The sequence below is a fragment of the Triticum dicoccoides genome, chromosome 7B (assembly GCF_002162155.2).
Source record: "Triticum dicoccoides isolate Atlit2015 ecotype Zavitan chromosome 7B, WEW_v2.0, whole genome shotgun sequence".
Lineage (NCBI taxonomy): Eukaryota > Viridiplantae > Streptophyta > Magnoliopsida > Poales > Poaceae > Triticum > Triticum dicoccoides.
Window position 1 is genome coordinate 476,516,371 of NC_041393.1, and position 16,939 is coordinate 476,533,309.

Sequence of the window (16,939 nt, forward strand, 5' to 3'; positions counted from 1 at the left end):
TTTAGGGGGGGGGGGGGTGTGTGACATGAGCATGTTATCAACAAAGGAACATTTCAAGGATACTGCAAGCTATAGTTAATATCATTTGCGAAATTAAAGATAGTCATTTTTTCTTTAAAAAACACGCTACCTGCAGAGATAGCAATAGGCGTACGCAAGAAAAAAAACTATAAATCACCAAAAGTTAGCAAAGCTGAACGACTAAATGTGACACATACTGCAATGCTACATCATATGGACATAGAATATAATATCGTTGAGTGATTTCCTGGGAAGAAAAATGTTAAGAGGTAGTGGTACTGTCAAGCTATGGAGCCAATTACTCTAATTGCAACACATTTGTCAAGAAGGTCCCTAATTTGATCTCTAGCAAGCATGAATATTGTTTCACAAGTGGATTCACATATGCATTACTTTTGTAACAATAGCCTAATCCAATACACAGTTAATATCTTCATCTTGTTTACACAATCCTTCTATTTTATTCTCGATTAACGATCAGTATCTTATATGTATAGTTGGGATGTTGTCGTTTTGATCGCTGCAAAATTTGCTTTGCTAAGTACCTACAACATTACTATTTAATTTGCTCATTTACATTGTGAATAAACCTGCATACAGCAAAAAGAACAACCGGTAGCTAGTGCTATTTTATTTCAATCAAAGGTACACTCATGAGTGGCATGATAGATACTAATATGACTTGGATACTAACCTGGCCGACTGCAGCGGCAAGAGGGAACCCAACACCCAACAGAACATAGATCAAACCCAACAAATCATAGCACATGCACTAAGCTGGGAGTAAACAAAACAACGTCAACAAATGCATCGAGGGAGTTGCCAACATCACATGTTAAATAAAATCAAGGTCAAGTGCTTCACACGACTGACCTCATCTATAGATGCAGATCTGTACCAGCTGACATGATGCATATATGTCCTTTTGCCGCGCCCTTGCCCTGCTGCACGAATCGTCGGTGCAACAAACCCTGGGTTTGTTGCCCTAATTGTGCGCAGGCACAAGATCAAGATTGAAGCACCAGTCCAAGATGGAGTACAAGAAACCAAGAGATTCGAAGAACGAACAAGAAGATCAGAGGGACCAAGACCAAGCCAGAAGAACAAGATGTCGTCAAGAAAGAGGCCTCCCTTGCCGGGCAGGCGAGCCCGGCAAGGGACGAGGCCACCCCCAGAAGAAGATGACCAAGGCGTCCCGGCAGGGCCTGCCGGGACTTGCGAAGGCCAGATCACCTCACCGACCACTCCACCACGACTCACGTCGTCGATCAGTGTGGTGTCAAGCCGCAAAGTGATTATGTGGTAGCCATTCGCCACATGGCAGCCACTTTCTACCAAGAAAACCCACAGATGACACCCGTCCTATGACGTGTCAGACGAGCAGGCGTGGAGCTGGCAAGATAGCCCGGCAAGCCTTGCAGGGCAACCAACGACGTGACGTTAAGTGGTGCATTAAATGCGCACTGTCAGCCTGCAGAGTTAGGTATGATAGCACTATTTTCTATCTTATCAATGTCTAATGACTAATTTGCCACTGTGGTGACCCCTTAACCTATAAAAGGAGGCCCATGGCAATGGTTTGAGGGGTTGGAAAGTTGGAGAACTCGCACGCCCGTACGCGCATAGTCGCTGCCACCCTGAGGCAACCCTTACCGGGCAAGTGTAGTACGTACCACCACTACATTTCCACCATCAAACCATCAAAGCAGGAGTAGGGTTTTACACCTCGCGGCGGCCCGAACTTGGGTAAAACTGCCCGTGTGATCTCTGCCGCGCTGCCCCATGTTGGTCTGCTCTTTGTGCAACACGACTCCCCCCTGCCGAACCAGCAAGGGGTCGTCCTGGTCCCATAGGTGGCCGTGGTTTCCCGCGACACAAATCAACAATTAACAGATCATGCATCAACAGTAGCAAGGAATGAAAAGCAAACATCATGTGGCTTTGAGGAGGGGGTTATACCAATAGATAGAAGAATAAGGACCACCAGAAGGAAGCACACTTTAAACATCGGCCAGCCTGACCAGTCGCCCACACCCTTAGTGAAAAACACTTTCCACCTGTAGAGCAGGAAGGAAGGAGGAGGAACCACTGCCGCTGAGTCGACCCGTGTCGCCGGAAAGAAAGGAGTCAAGCATGATGGGGGGATTTGAGATACGCCCCTAGCCACGCCACAACCACGTAACCAGAAGGGGAGAGGAGAGGCGACGAGATGGATTGCCGCGCGAGGAAGACTAATAGATCAAGACAAGAAATATCCCGCTCCACTATAGGCATATTTTGTAAGGGGGGTGAACTGTACCTGCAGGGAAGGAACAACGGGTGTGGAGGGAGGGCAGAAGCGCGACGTCCATCTTGGATGTAGCTCGCCTGGGACGCCGGTTCTACCTGCAGTGCCGCCAAGTCTTCATGGGCTCTGCCACTCGGGTTCATGGTCGGGGGAGTGGGACACACGTGTGGTCATGGTGCTAATCCGGATCTCCGGGATCGTCCGTCATCATCGTTCACTTCACCTTCGCTGGCGTGGGATTAGGTCTGGAGCGTGATTGGATGGATGGGGGCAGGGTGAGGGAAGAAGGCGCGGAGTCGCTGATTCTGGATCAGATGGCTTTCGGGCTGGGAGGCCCAATCCACCACATTGCTTGGTTTTTTCTCCCGGAGTAGCGTCCACTTAGGACAGCACGCAAACATGGCATTTAGGGCAGATCTACAACCAGAAACCATCCAGATGCGAAATCGAACGGTTAAAAAGACTCGTAGCGTGAGAGAGCTCGGATTGGGCTCGGTTATACTGTCCTAAGTAAGTGTGGTGACAAATTACAGTTGAGCAGCGATTAAATTGCAATATTTATATTTACGACTATGATCATTAATTGTATAATCTTGTATAGGCATTACGTCTATGATAGATGGACTATGTAACCATATCCATCAAACCAAAGCAAGCCTCTGGGCACGAGACGTAGGGCTTTTACCTCCACCGAGTGAGGTGCCTGAACTCGTTAAACACTGAGTGTTACACCTACACCGTAGCTAGTCTTTGCCCCTTATTCGTACCCCTAGTACTCATTGTCAAGATCATAACCCCGACAGTTGGCGCCCACTGTGGGGCTAGGCGTCTAGCAAAATTTTACGGTGTAGGTGGATTTATTCATCATCGTCACGTTAGCAATGAAATTCGCTTCGGGCGGATCTCCTTCATTGCAGACAACTCATCGTGCGCCCCTCAGGACCGACCAGCTCCTGAACACCCCATCACCGGGACAACCCTCGAGGCGTTAGCCATGCAGTCGACTCACCTGGCCACTCTGGTCAAGCGCGATCGTCTCGAACGGCTTCACAGGGAGCTGGACGAACGTGAGCACCATCAACCTAGTTCTAGTCGGCACAAACATCGACTCTACTCAAGTGACCAACCTCGTAAGTATCAAGTCCTTGGTACTCTGTTGCAAAATCTAATAGCTGCCACTCGGATCGCGAATTCCCCCCAACCCTCCGGCTCCACGGCTGGAGAGGGGATTCAGCAGATCTATGCGCTCCTAAAGATGGCATTGTCGCAGAATGCGGCAGTGTCCCAATCTAGAGACCGGATCCATAACGCATCAGTGCACGCGGAAAACTTCCAGTCGACACACAGCCCGCTCGGCTCTGGCAGGCGCTGAGTCACTTCCTCCTAAGGAGACTTCCATGAAGTCAGAGGCGGGACCAGGTCGAGTCGCCTAGGCGGCACGACGACCATGATTGTGCCCTGATGCCTCCACCAAGAGACGACACGTACAGGTGTCCGCTCTACAACGATAGGTGTACACACACGGTGATCGTAAGCCAAGTCCGGCTCATCATACGATGGAAACTCGAGACCCTTTGTTTAATGCAAGATCTGTTCTCGCTCAGAGCTTGCTCGACAGGGGACATGCCCCGTGAGACGGCCGAGATCATGATATCCCGAGTGGTTCTGTACCCTCGGGTCCCAAGTGTTTCAGTCGTTATATACGAGCAACAGAAATTCCCAATAACTTCAAATTGGCTACGAGGATCAGCAAGTTTACCGGTGAGTCCAAGCTTGAGATTGGCTGGAAGACTACCGAGTAGCAGTCCAGATCGGCGGCGGCAACGATAATGTGGCCATGAAGCATTTGCCGCTAATGCTAGAGAGCTTTGCTTGGGCCCGGCTAACACAGCTCCCACCGGGTAGTATATTTTGATGGGATGATGTGGCGAGAGTATTTGTCAAGACTTTTGAAGGCACATACAAGCGAGCAGGTGGTTTGGCCGAATTGTAGCACTGCATGCAGAAGCAGAATGAGACTCTTCGTGAGTATATTCAGCGGTGGACCACTCTGCACAATATGGTGGAAAATGTTACTGAGCACCAGGTAATCTGCGCCTTCAAGGCCGGGGTAAGATACCATGAGTTGAACATGAAGTTTGGTTGAACTGAGACCCCGACTCTCATTTGGGCTATGGATATAGCCAATCTGTATGCCAATGGAGATGAAGAAGACCGACTAAGAAGTGGCAAAAGCCAAACAGGCGACGCCCATCAGTCGGAGAACAAGGGCAAGAAGCACAAGCGTAAGGCTGATGCGGGAGGGAGCGCCGAGACTGCGGCTCTGGCCGGCCAAGGCAAGCCCAGAAGAGCGACATCCTCGATCAGCCCTGCTGGATCTATACAAAGAAAGATGAAGAGGGCAATTTGATTTTTCCCAAACAAACCACTGATACGTCTCCGTCGTATCTACTTTTCCAAACACTTTTGCCCTTGTTTTGGACTCTAACTTGTATGATTTGAATGGAACTAACCCAGACTGACGCTGTTTTCAGCAAAACTGCCATGGTGTTGTTTTTTGTGCAGAAAATAAAAATCCTCGGAATGACCTGAAACTCCACGGAACACCTTAGAAAAAATAAAGAAAAATCCTCGCAAAAGATGAAGACCAGGGGCCCACACCCTACTCACGAGGGTGGGGGCGCGCCCCCCTGGGCGCGTCCCCCTACCTCTTGGGCCCCCTGGTGGCCCTCCGACGCCAACTCCAACTCCATATATTGGCTTTCAGGGAGAAAAAAAATCAGAGAGAAGAAATCATCGCGTTTTACGATACGGAGCCGCCGCCAAGCCCTAATCTCTCTCAGGAGGGCTGATCTGGAGTCCGTTCGGGGCTCCGGAGAGGGGGATTCGTCACCGTCGTCATCATCAACCATCCTCCATCACCAATTTCATGATGCTCACAGCCGTGCGTGAGTAATTGCATCGTAGGCTTGCTGGACGGTGATGGGTTGGATGAGATTTATCATGTAATCGAGTTAGTTTTGTTAGGGTTTGATCCCTAGTATCCATTATGTTCTGAGATTGATGTTGCTATGACTTTGCTATGCTTAATGCTTGTCACTAGGGCCCGAGTGCCATGATTTCAGATCTGAACCTATTATGTTTTCATGAATATAAGTGTGTTCTAGATCCTATCTTGCAAGTCTATAGTCACCTACTATGTGTTATGATCCGGCAACCCTGAAGTGACAATAATCGGGACCACTCCCGGTGATGACCATAGTTTGAGGAGTTCATGTATTCACTATGTGCTAATGCTTTGTTCCGGTTCTCTATTAAAAGGAGGCCTTAATATCCCTTAGTTTCCAATAGGACCCCGCTGCCACGGGAGGGTAGGACAAAAGATGTCATGCAAGTTCTTTTCCATAAGCGCGTATGACTATATACGGAGTACATGCCTACATTACATTGATGAACTGGAGCTAGTTCTGTGTCACCCTATGTTATAGCCGTTACATGACGAACCGCATCCGACATAATTATCCATCGCTAATCCGGTGCCTACGAGTTTTCCATATACTGGTTTACACTTATTTACTTTTCCGTTGCTACTGTTACAATCACTACAAAATACCAAAAACATTACTTTTGCTGTCTTTACTTTTGTTACCGTTACCACCACTATCATATTACTTTGCTACTAAACACTTTGCTGCAGATACTAAGTTTCCAGGTGTGGTTGAATTGACAACTCAGCTGCTAATACTTGAGAATATTCGTTGGCTCCCCTTGTGTCGAATCAATAAATTTGGGTTGAATACTCTACCCTCGAAAACTGTTGCGATCCTCTATACTTGTGGGTTATCAAGACTAATTTCTGGCGCCGTTGCCGGGGAGCATAACTCTATTCTTTGAGTCACTTGGGATTTATATCTGCTGGACACTATGAAGAACTTGAAAGATGATCGAACTAATATTTTGCCCTCAACTACGAGGGGAGGTAAGGGATTGCCATCTAGCCTTGCACTAGATTCTCCTTCTGTTATGAGTAAGTTTGCGACACCTAAACCTACTACTACTATTGATTCTAATATGTCGCATGTTATTGATGATGCCACTTCTGCTATGCATGATACTTATGATGAAACTACTCCTATGCTTGATACTACTGTGCCACTTGGTGAATTTCTTGATGAGCAAATTGCTAGGTCTAGAGAAAGAGAAATTATTGAACCTGAACACGATGATGTTAGTGATGATGAACCTATGCCTGCTATTCCTGAGGGTTATCTTTTTGATGCTGAATCTTCTGCAGCTATTCTTGATTGCCAGGATAGACATGAACGTAAGAGTTTGCTAATTAAATGGAGTAAAGAATCTTTTAGAGGTAGAATGAAACCTGATCCTGCTTTTGCTACTTCACCTATCTGTGTTCCTGATCAGGACTATTATGATTTTTCTGTCGATCCAGATATAATTTCTTTGGTTGAATCTGATCCTTTTTATGGCTATGAATCTGACACAGTTGTGGCACATCTTACTAAGTTAAATGATATAGCTGCCCTGTTTACTAATAATGAGAGATCGTGCTACCTTTATTTACTTAAGATCTTTCCATTCTCATTAAAGGGTGATGCTAAGATATGGTATAATTCTCTTGATCCTGGCTGTGTGCAAAGTCCCCAGGATATGATTTATTACTTCTCTGCTAAATATTTCCCCGCTCATAAGAAACAAGCTGCTTTGAGGGAAATATACAATTTTGTGCAAATTGAAGAAGAGAGTCTCCCACAAGCTTAGGGAGGCTTCTCAAGTTACTTAATGCTTTGCCTGATCACCCTCTTAAGAAACCTGAAATATTTGATATCTTTTATAATGGACTAACTGATGCTTCCAGAGATTACCTAGATAGTTGTGCTGGTTCTCTTTTCAGGGAAAGAACACCGGATGACGCAGAAATTCTATTGAATAATATGTTGGCTAATGAAAATAATTGGGCACCTCCCGAGCTACCTCCTGAGCCAGTTCCAGAGCCAATTACTGAGCCTATTCCTAAACCAACTCCGAAGAAGAGAGGTGTTCTATTTCTCAGCCCCGAAGACATGCAAGAGGCAAAGAAATCTATGAAATAAAAAGGTATTAAAGCTGAAGATGTTAAGAATTTATCTCCTATGAAAGAAATACATGGTCTTAATTTACCGCCTGTTGAAGAAGTATATGATCTCAGTTACTTATTTAATGAAGAACCTCCCGATATCCCGACACAGGTAGTAAAGGTAAATTCTCTCTATAGATATGATAAAGCTGAAGTCCCTCCTACTAAAATTGCTAGTCAGTGCTTGGATGAGTTTGATGACTTTATGTTTAAGCAAGATGACTTTAATGCTTATTTTGGTAGACAATTAAAACATAATACTTTTATGATTAAATGCTTGGGTGATTATATGGCTGATATTAGAGGTGAACTTAAACTTGTTAGCAAACATGCCTCTATGGTTACCACTCAAGTAGAACAAGTACTTAAAGCTCAGAAAGAAGCGCTTGATGAAATGAATAGCAAGAAAAATGATTATGCTGTTAGAGTGGCTACTAGAACTGGTAGAATGACTCAGGAACCTTTGTATCCTGAGGGCCACCCTAAGAGAATCGAGCAAGATTCTCAAAGAAACAATATTGATATACCTAGTTCTTCTAAGAGGAAGAAAAAGAAAAATGATAGGACTTTGCAAACTTCTAGTGAACCTATCGCTGAACCACCTGAGAATCCAAATGATATCTCTGTTTCTGATGCTGAAACACAATCAGGTGATGAACATGAACCTAGTGATAATGTTAATGTTAATGTTCATGTTGATGCTCAAGCTAGTAATAATGATGTAGAAGTTGAACCTGCTGTTGATCTTGATAACCCACAATCAAAGAATCAACGTTATGATAAAAGAGATTTTGTTGCTAGGAAACATGGTAAAGAAAGGGAACCATGGGTTCAGAAACCCATGCCTTTTCCTCCGAAACCATCCAAGAAAAAGGATGATGAGGATTTTGAGCGCTTTGCTGAAATGATTAGACCCATCTTTTTGCGTATGCGATTAACTAATGTGCTCAAAACAAATCCTTATGCTAAGTATATGAAGGATATTATTACTAATAAAAGAAAGATACCTGAAGCTGAAATTTCCACCATGCTTGCTAATTACACTTTTAAAGGTGGAATACCAAAGAAACTTGGAGTTCCAGGAGTACCTACTATACCATGCTCCATTAAAAGAAGTTATGTTAAAACTGCTTTATGTGATCTTGGAGCCGGTGTTAGTGTTATGCCTCTCTCTTTATATCGAAGACTTGACTTGAATAAGTTGACACCTACTGAAATATCTTTGCAAATGGCTGATAGATCAACTGCTATACCTGTCGGTATTTGTGAGGATGTGCCTGTTGTAGTTGCAAACGTTACTATTTTAACAGACTTTGTTATTCTTGATATTCCCGAGGATGATAGTATGTCTATTATTCTTGAAAGACCTTTCCTTAATACTGCAGGGGCCATTATTGATTGCACCAAAGGCAATGTCACTTTTCATGTTAATGGCAATGAGCACATGGTACATTTTTCCGAGGAAACAACCTCAAGTTTATAGTATCAACTCTATTGAAAAAGTTCCATCGAATATATTTGGAGGTTTCGAATTTCCTCTCCCTACTGTCAAGAAAAAGTATGATATTCTTATTGTTGGGGATTTTCATTATCCCCGTTGAGGTAACTTAGTGTCATTCAAAATTTCTCCGGTTCCGTGATTATTCGGAATGAGTTTGTTAACAAGACTTGATCAACCTTGTTAGTGGGTTCATTTTGATGATCACGAGATGGATGAAACTAGAAGCACAACCTTCTGTACCCTCTTTATATTTTCTGTTATTTAGTAGAAATAAAGTAAAATAATATTTTTCTGTCTGTCTCCTGACTTATCCGTGCAATATAAAAATATCTCAAAAATAAAAGTCCTCAGAATGCCATGCCAATTTAATATGATTTTTTCGGGAATATTTGAGAATTTACTGTGCAAAAATTACCACGGGGGGAGTTGCCACCTGGCCACGAGAGTGGAGGGCGCGCCCTACCCCCTGGGCGCGCCCCCTGCCTCGTGGGCCCATGGTGGCCCTCCTTATTCCTGCACCCTTCTTCTCCCTCTGCCTCACACAACCACGAAAAACCAACTCAAGCACGAGTTCCAGCCCCCGTTGCTGTGATTTTCGATCTCCTTGCCCAAAGCACCTCTCACAAAACTGCTTGGGGAGATTGTTCCTTGGTATGTGACTCCTCCATTGGTCCAATTAGTTTTTGTTCTAGTGCTTTATTCTTTGCAAATTTGTGCTGCATAGGTGACCATGTTCTTGAGCTTGCATGTCAAATTTATATGGTTCCAAGTAGTTCCAATGCTTTATATAGGCCCTAGGCACTTGTGGCAGTTGTTGCTATCAATTTTATTGAAGTTGGTTCACTTTTATTTGAAGTTACTAAAAATTTCAGATTGTTTCAGAAATAATGAAGAGACTTTTGAGAGGCTCGTCGAGCCGAAGCTCCAAGGAAAAACAAAAGGAAGAAGAGGAGAAGCCCAAATTTAATTTGCCTCGCACCGCAGAGGTCCGGCCGTGTGAATGGCCTTCCGATGACTTCTTGAGGAGAGCTGGGATTCATGAAGATTTCTATTTATTAATTGAGAATGCTGGCCTTACCGACTTCCTCCACGACCAACGTCATCAGTATCTCTTACTCACAAATACTTTTGTGCAAAACTTCTACTTTTTCCCTAAGAAATCACCTCCAACAGTAGAGTTTCATTTATATGACGTTGTTAAAGAGATGACATTAGCAGAATTCTGCGAGGTTTGCAGAATACCCTTTGAGGGCACCTTAGATGAACCCCACCGTAACGAATTAGAAGCTTTTGTTAACACTATCACGGTGGGAGAAACCAGGAAGGTTTCTGACGCGAGGATCACTAGCATACATTATCCTGTTTTATGCTACTTTGCCTTATTTGCTAGTCGTTGCTTGATTGGACGCGGGAACTGTGGGAACCTTAGTATTCCTGATATTATTATTTTGCTCCATGGTTTATACCGCGATAACTCTCTTAGTATGGGTGGAATTGTTGCTAGACGGTTAAGTTTGAACCGTACTAAGGGCCCCATCTTTGGAGGCATTTATGCTTCACGCCTAGCTGAACATTTTGAAATACCTATTAGGCATGCGGAGAAAGAAGAAACAGCGCTGCCCCGTGCTTATTTAGATTACAAAAGTATGATAGCGCATGATTTTCTTGTTAAGAGTCGCGATGGGGAGCTCAAATATAAATTATACTTTGATAAACATCACCCTGAGACTATTACTTTGCCTGCTCCTTCTTTGTTTAACTTGTTTGCAGAACCTCACATCGTTCCATGGTCAGCTGTTCAAGCCTATCGGAACCCTGCACCAGCCCTGGAGCCGGAGCCACAAGATGAGCCTCCACGACTATCTGTTTATTCTTGGGATCCAGAGGAGGCTACCAGTCAGTGGCAGTCAGAGTCTTCTTCGTCACACTACGACCACAACTTCACCTACGGATATCCGCCAGGCCATCCCTGGCAATAGACCAACTTAGGCCAAAAGCCTAAGCTTGGGGGAGTACGTATTTCCCACCGACATTACATTTATGTTCACACACACTCATTGCTAGATGTCGCCGCTCATACTCTTTCATTGTATAATCCATGCTAGTTTAAATTTCTTTTTCCTTCTTTCTTCTTGTGTGTTTGATAAACTTTAAGAAAAACCAAAAAAAATTAGTTAGTTTACTTTCCATGCTTGTAGTAGAATTAAAAAGAAAACCCAAAAATATTTCCCGTTCTTCTTTTTACTTGTTGGGAGCTTTCCCGTGTAAATAGTTTTTTTATTTCTTTTCCTTTCTTTGGGGGGTTCGAGAAGACCATATTGAAAATGCTTAGTGGCTCTTATATGCATGATTGATTATATAAACTTAGAGCCCATATTACTTGTCTTCTCTCTTGAGTTGAATGCTTGCAGATTCCAGCTTAGTCCAATGCACGTGCACTATTATTATTATACACACCGTTCGGTCGTGCAAGTGAAAGGCAATAATGATGATATATGATGGACTTATTGGGAAGATAAAAGATGGTATGAACTTGACCTCTCTTGTTTTTGTAAATATGATGATTCATCGTTCCTGATTCAGCTATTATGAAGTAAACATATTTGCAATGACATTTAGAGATTATAGTTGCTTGTGCCATGCTTGATTAGCTATGAGTTATAATGGTTTACCTTGCGTGGCAACATGCTATTAGAATGATTATGATGTGGTATGCTGGGGTGGTATCCTCCTTTAAATGCATTGAGTGACTCGACTTGGCACATGTTCACGCATGTACTTGAATCCAATCAACATAGCCTTCATGATATTTATGTTCATGGTGGATTATATCCTACTCATGCTTGTACTCGGTGTGAATTAATTTTAATGCATGTTTACGACTGTTGTCGCTCTCTCAGTTGGTCGGTTCCCAGTCTTTTGCTAGCCTTCACCTGTACTAAGCGGGAATACTGCTTGTGCATCCAAACTCCTTAAACCCCAAAGTTATTCCATATGAGTCCACTATACCTACCTATATGCGGTATTTACCTGCCGTTCCAAGTAAATTTGTATGTGCCAAACTCTAAACCTTCAAATAAACATTCTGTTTTGCATGCTCGAATAGCTCATATGTCAACTAGAGCTGCCCTTATCTTCCGTGTTAGGCGGGTTATTCTCAAGAGGAGTGGACTCCGCTCCTCAATCACGAGAAAATGGCTGGTATCCGGGATGCCCAGTCCCATGCTTTGTGCAAACTAAATCGAAATAACTGCAAACAAAACTCTCCTTGGGACCCGTTGAATGTTGGAGGCACTCGTTGTTTCGAGCAAGCCATGGATTGATGCTTGTGGAGGAAGGGGAGTATAAACTTTACCATTCTGTTTGGGAACCGCCTATAATCTATTTAGCATGGAAGATATCATCGTCTTTTAGTTGTTATGTTGACAATGAAAGTATGCCGCTCAAAATATAATTTATCTCTATTTCAAAATCGAGCTCTGGCACCTTTATAAATCCATGCTTCCCTCTGCGAAGGGCCAATCTATTTAGTTTTATGTTGAGTCATCACCCTTCTTATTAAAAGCACCCGCTGGAGAGCACACTGTCGTTTGCATTCATTATTATTGGTTTATATTGGGTATGACTTGACTGGGATCTCTTTTACCATGAATTACAATGTTTAGTCAGTCCTTGATCTTTAAAGGTGCTCTGCATTTATGTTTTGCGGTCTCAGAAAGGGCTAGCGAGATACCATTTTGTTATGTCATATTATGATTATTTTGAGAAAGTGTTGTCATCCGAGTTTTATTATTATGGCTCGCTAGCTGATTATGCTATTGATATGAGTAATTGTGAGACCTACGTGTTATTGTGAGTATGGTTAGTTCATAATAATTGCTGAAACTTGAATGCTGGCTTTTCATGTTTACAACAACAAGAGCAAACAGAGTTTATAAAATTTTTTCTTTTTCTCTTTCAGTTTGTCAACTGAATTGCTTGAGGACAAGCAAGGGTTTAAGCTTTGGGGAGTTGATACGTCTCCGTTGTATCTACTTTTCCAAACACTTTTGCCCTTGTTTTGGACTCTAACTTGTATGATTTGAATGGAACTAACCCGGACTGACGCTGTTTTCAGCAGAACTGCCATGGTGTTGTTTTTTGTGCAGAAAATAAAAATCCTTGGAATGACCTGAAACTCCACGGAACACCTTAGAAAAAATAAAGAAAAATCCTCGCAAAAGATGAAGACCAGGGGGCCCACACCCTGCTCACGAGGGTGGGGGGCGCGCCCCCTACCTCATGGGCCCCCTGGTGGCCCTCCGACGCCAACTCCAACTCCATATATTGGCTTTCGGGGAGAAAAATATCAGAGAGAAGAAATCACCGCGTTTTACGATACGGAGCCGCCGCCAAGCCCTAATCTCTCTCGGGAGGGCTGATCTGGAGTCCGTTCGGGGCTCCGGAGAGGGGGATTCGTCGCCGTCGTCATCATCAACCATCCTCCATCACCAATTTCATGATGCTCACCGACGTGCGTGAGTAATTGCATCGTAGGCTTGCTGGATGGTGATGGGTTCGATGAGATTTATCATGTAATCGAGTTAGTTTTGTTAGGGTTTGATCCCTAGTATCCATTATGTTCTGAGATTGATGTTGCTATGACTTTGCTATGCTTAATGCTTGTCACTAGGGCCCGAGTGCCATGATTTCAGATCTGAACCTATTATGTTTTCATGAATATAAGTGTGTTCTAGATCCTATCTTGCAAGTCTATAGTCACCTACTATGTGTTATGATCCGGCAACCCCGAAGTGACAATAATCGGGACCACTCCCGGTGATGACCATAGTTTGAGGAGTTCATGTATTCACTATGTGCTAATGCTTTGTTGTGGTTCTCTATTAAAAGGAGGCCTTAATATCCCTTAGTTTCCAATAGGACCCCGCTGCCACGGGAGGGTAGGACAAAAGATGTCATGCAAGTTCTTTTCCATAAGCGCGTATGACTATATACGGAGTACATGCCTACATTACATTGATGAACTGGAGCTAGTTCTGTGTCACCCTATGTTATAGCCGTTACATGACGAACCGCATCCGACATAATTATCCATCGCTAATCCGGTGCCTACGAGTTTTCCATATACTGGTTTACACTTATTTACTTTTCCGTTGCTACTGTTACAATCACTACAAAATACCAAAAACATTACTTTTGCTGTCTTTACTTTTGTTACCGTTACCACCACTATCATATTACTTTGCTACTAAACACTTTGCTGCAGATACTAAGTTTCCAGGTGTGGTTGAATTGACAACTCAGCTGCTAATACTTGAGAATATTCGTTGGCTCCCCTTGTGTCGAATCAATAAATTTGGGTTGAATACTCTACCCTCAAAAACTGTTGCGATCCCCTATACTTGTGGGTTATCAACCACTCAGGAGTGTCAACTCCTGAAGCAAGAGATGCAGCAAGATTCCTCTGGAGACAAGGATGATGACGAGAACGACCTCATGATTTTTGCTGACGTGGAGAGCAGGAGTCGCCTCAAAGTCATCAACCGGGAGGTCAACATGGTAGTTCCGACTGTCACAAAATACCTTGATTGGACCAAGACGCCAGTAACTTTTGACCAGTCAGATCACCCAGCTCACATACCGACCCCCGGGCGGCAGGCCTTGGTGGTAGATCCAGTCGTGGGAGGAGTCCGACCATGCAAAGTCCTAATGGACAGAGGAAACAGGCTTAATATCATTTATGCCGACACATTGGAGGCGATGGGCATCCCGATGACTCGGCTTAGCAAGAGCAACATGAAGTTCCACGGGGTAATCCCCGTGAAGAAAGCCAAATCACTCGGCCAGATGACCCTTGACATTGCATCCGGTGAGGAGAATAACTTCCGAAAGGAACAGTTGAATTTTGAGGTAGTGGACTTCCGAAGCGCCTATCATGCCATCCTGGGTAGGCCTGCCACTGGTACAGTGAGGTGCTATCACTGGTATGCCTCGGTGCTATACAAACGATTTTAACCCCTTTCCGCGATGACATTTGGAACCATCGCCAAGTGAGTGTGGGCGATAGGGGGGTCCGTACCACACGACCCAGAAACCGTCGGGGATAGGCCCTCCTGGCACACATGCTCGGAAAAATGAGGTTGTGTGCGACCGGCGAGCGAGAAAATACGGTTATACATACAGTAGTGCTAAAAAAATACAACTATACAGGCGAAATCATTTCCGGTCGTAAGTACATCCCACACAGTCCCCGCTAAACGCTTCCGGTCGTATGTACATCACACACAGTCAATCCAAGGAGTACGTTTCCGTTATTATGTACATCCCACACAGTTAATCCAGGGAAAACCTTTTCGTTTGTATGTACTTCACACATAGTCAATCCAGGGAATACTCCGTTCATATGTACATCCCACACAGTCAATCCAGGGAAAACATTTCCGTACGTATATACATCCCACAAAGGTTTATGTATAGGCTCATGTGTGATAGGTGTAACTATAACACACGCCCCATGTTGATTAATCATTTGCTTTTATCAACTACATCACACACGATTTGATGAAGAAAACTGTGTGGCACTGGGCTATCCATCACAAGGCTTTTACTTCTATAACCGTTTGCAAAGTTCCATGACCCATTTAGTAGGTTTATTAGTTTACAATTAATAATTCCAATATTATGCAAATTCACATTTCATATCGAACAGTTGTTTGCCAATTTCATATCAGGCACATAGATATATTTTAACATCACAGTACGATAGCTACCGGAAAACATCACATTGCATCATATAGATAGTTCAACTTCATAAGAACAATATTACAACAATATATTTATTTCCCTAACTGAGATCATCTAGGCTCGCCTTATCCACCTCTGCTTTCAGTTCAGTAAGAACCTGTTTTGCACTGGCCAGCTGGGAAAGTGCCTCCTTCGCCAACACCATCTTAGCAAAGTCTGATTTAAAAAATCTGAGCTCATTCTCCACCTTCCTCTTTCTATCCCGCATCTTCAAATATTCTTCAGCATTGACAACAGTTTCTCTAAGCCTACCTCTATTCTCTTCCTGATACATTCTCCAGAGCTTTGCTAGGCACATCTTCAAATACTGTGGCCACTCTTGATCAACCCACTCCAAGTAAGAACACTTCCGTTCATCCTATAATGTTTAAAACTAGATCAGTAACAATTGTAGGGAAAATGGATTTATAGCAACAAAGAAAATCACCAATACTTAATTTGAAAAACTGAAGAAACATGTTAATTATGACATATCTTCGCAAAAAGATCAATGTGCAAATGAATTATTTGCTAGTGAGACAACAACCAAATTCTGAAACATCAGAAGCTATAATTAACTACAACAACACTACAAGTTCTTACCCATGTACTATAAATAACAAATTGAACATTTTAAGAGGAAGGTAAATATAACTGCAATAGCATAGTGACAGTGTTTGGATGACAACAAATTGATACTAACAGGTGTGTATATGCACACATTTGGTAACATAGAACTAATAGCACTAAGGCCGTCCACTATGTATGCCAAAACCGGTGTAAAGACAACTGTTGCTACATCTCGCACCGGTGCCCTGCACTGGCGAGCCGATGCAGCGGAAAAAATCAGGGACCCGAACTCCGGAGCACCTAGTTGCTCCGACGCCCAGTTCTTTCGTGCCATAAAGATTTAGTATTTTACTGCTTGGCTGCTCGGATGTGTTGGCAAGTTGGCTGCACAAACTGCTGAAGTGGTGCCAAATAATTAACTAATGGCACCGCTGATGAGATGGCAACATTTTTAGATACTAGGTACAAACTGTGACACTGTCTTAGGATGCGTTTGGTTGAAGGTGTGGTATGAATGGGTTGGGACTGTGACAATGTCTGAATCACATCTAACAGATGATTTGTAACAACGAAAGAGGGTCTAACCTTCTCTGCACATGCCAAAAACTTCCTCCCATTGTCCAGAGATTCAAACGCAACTAGC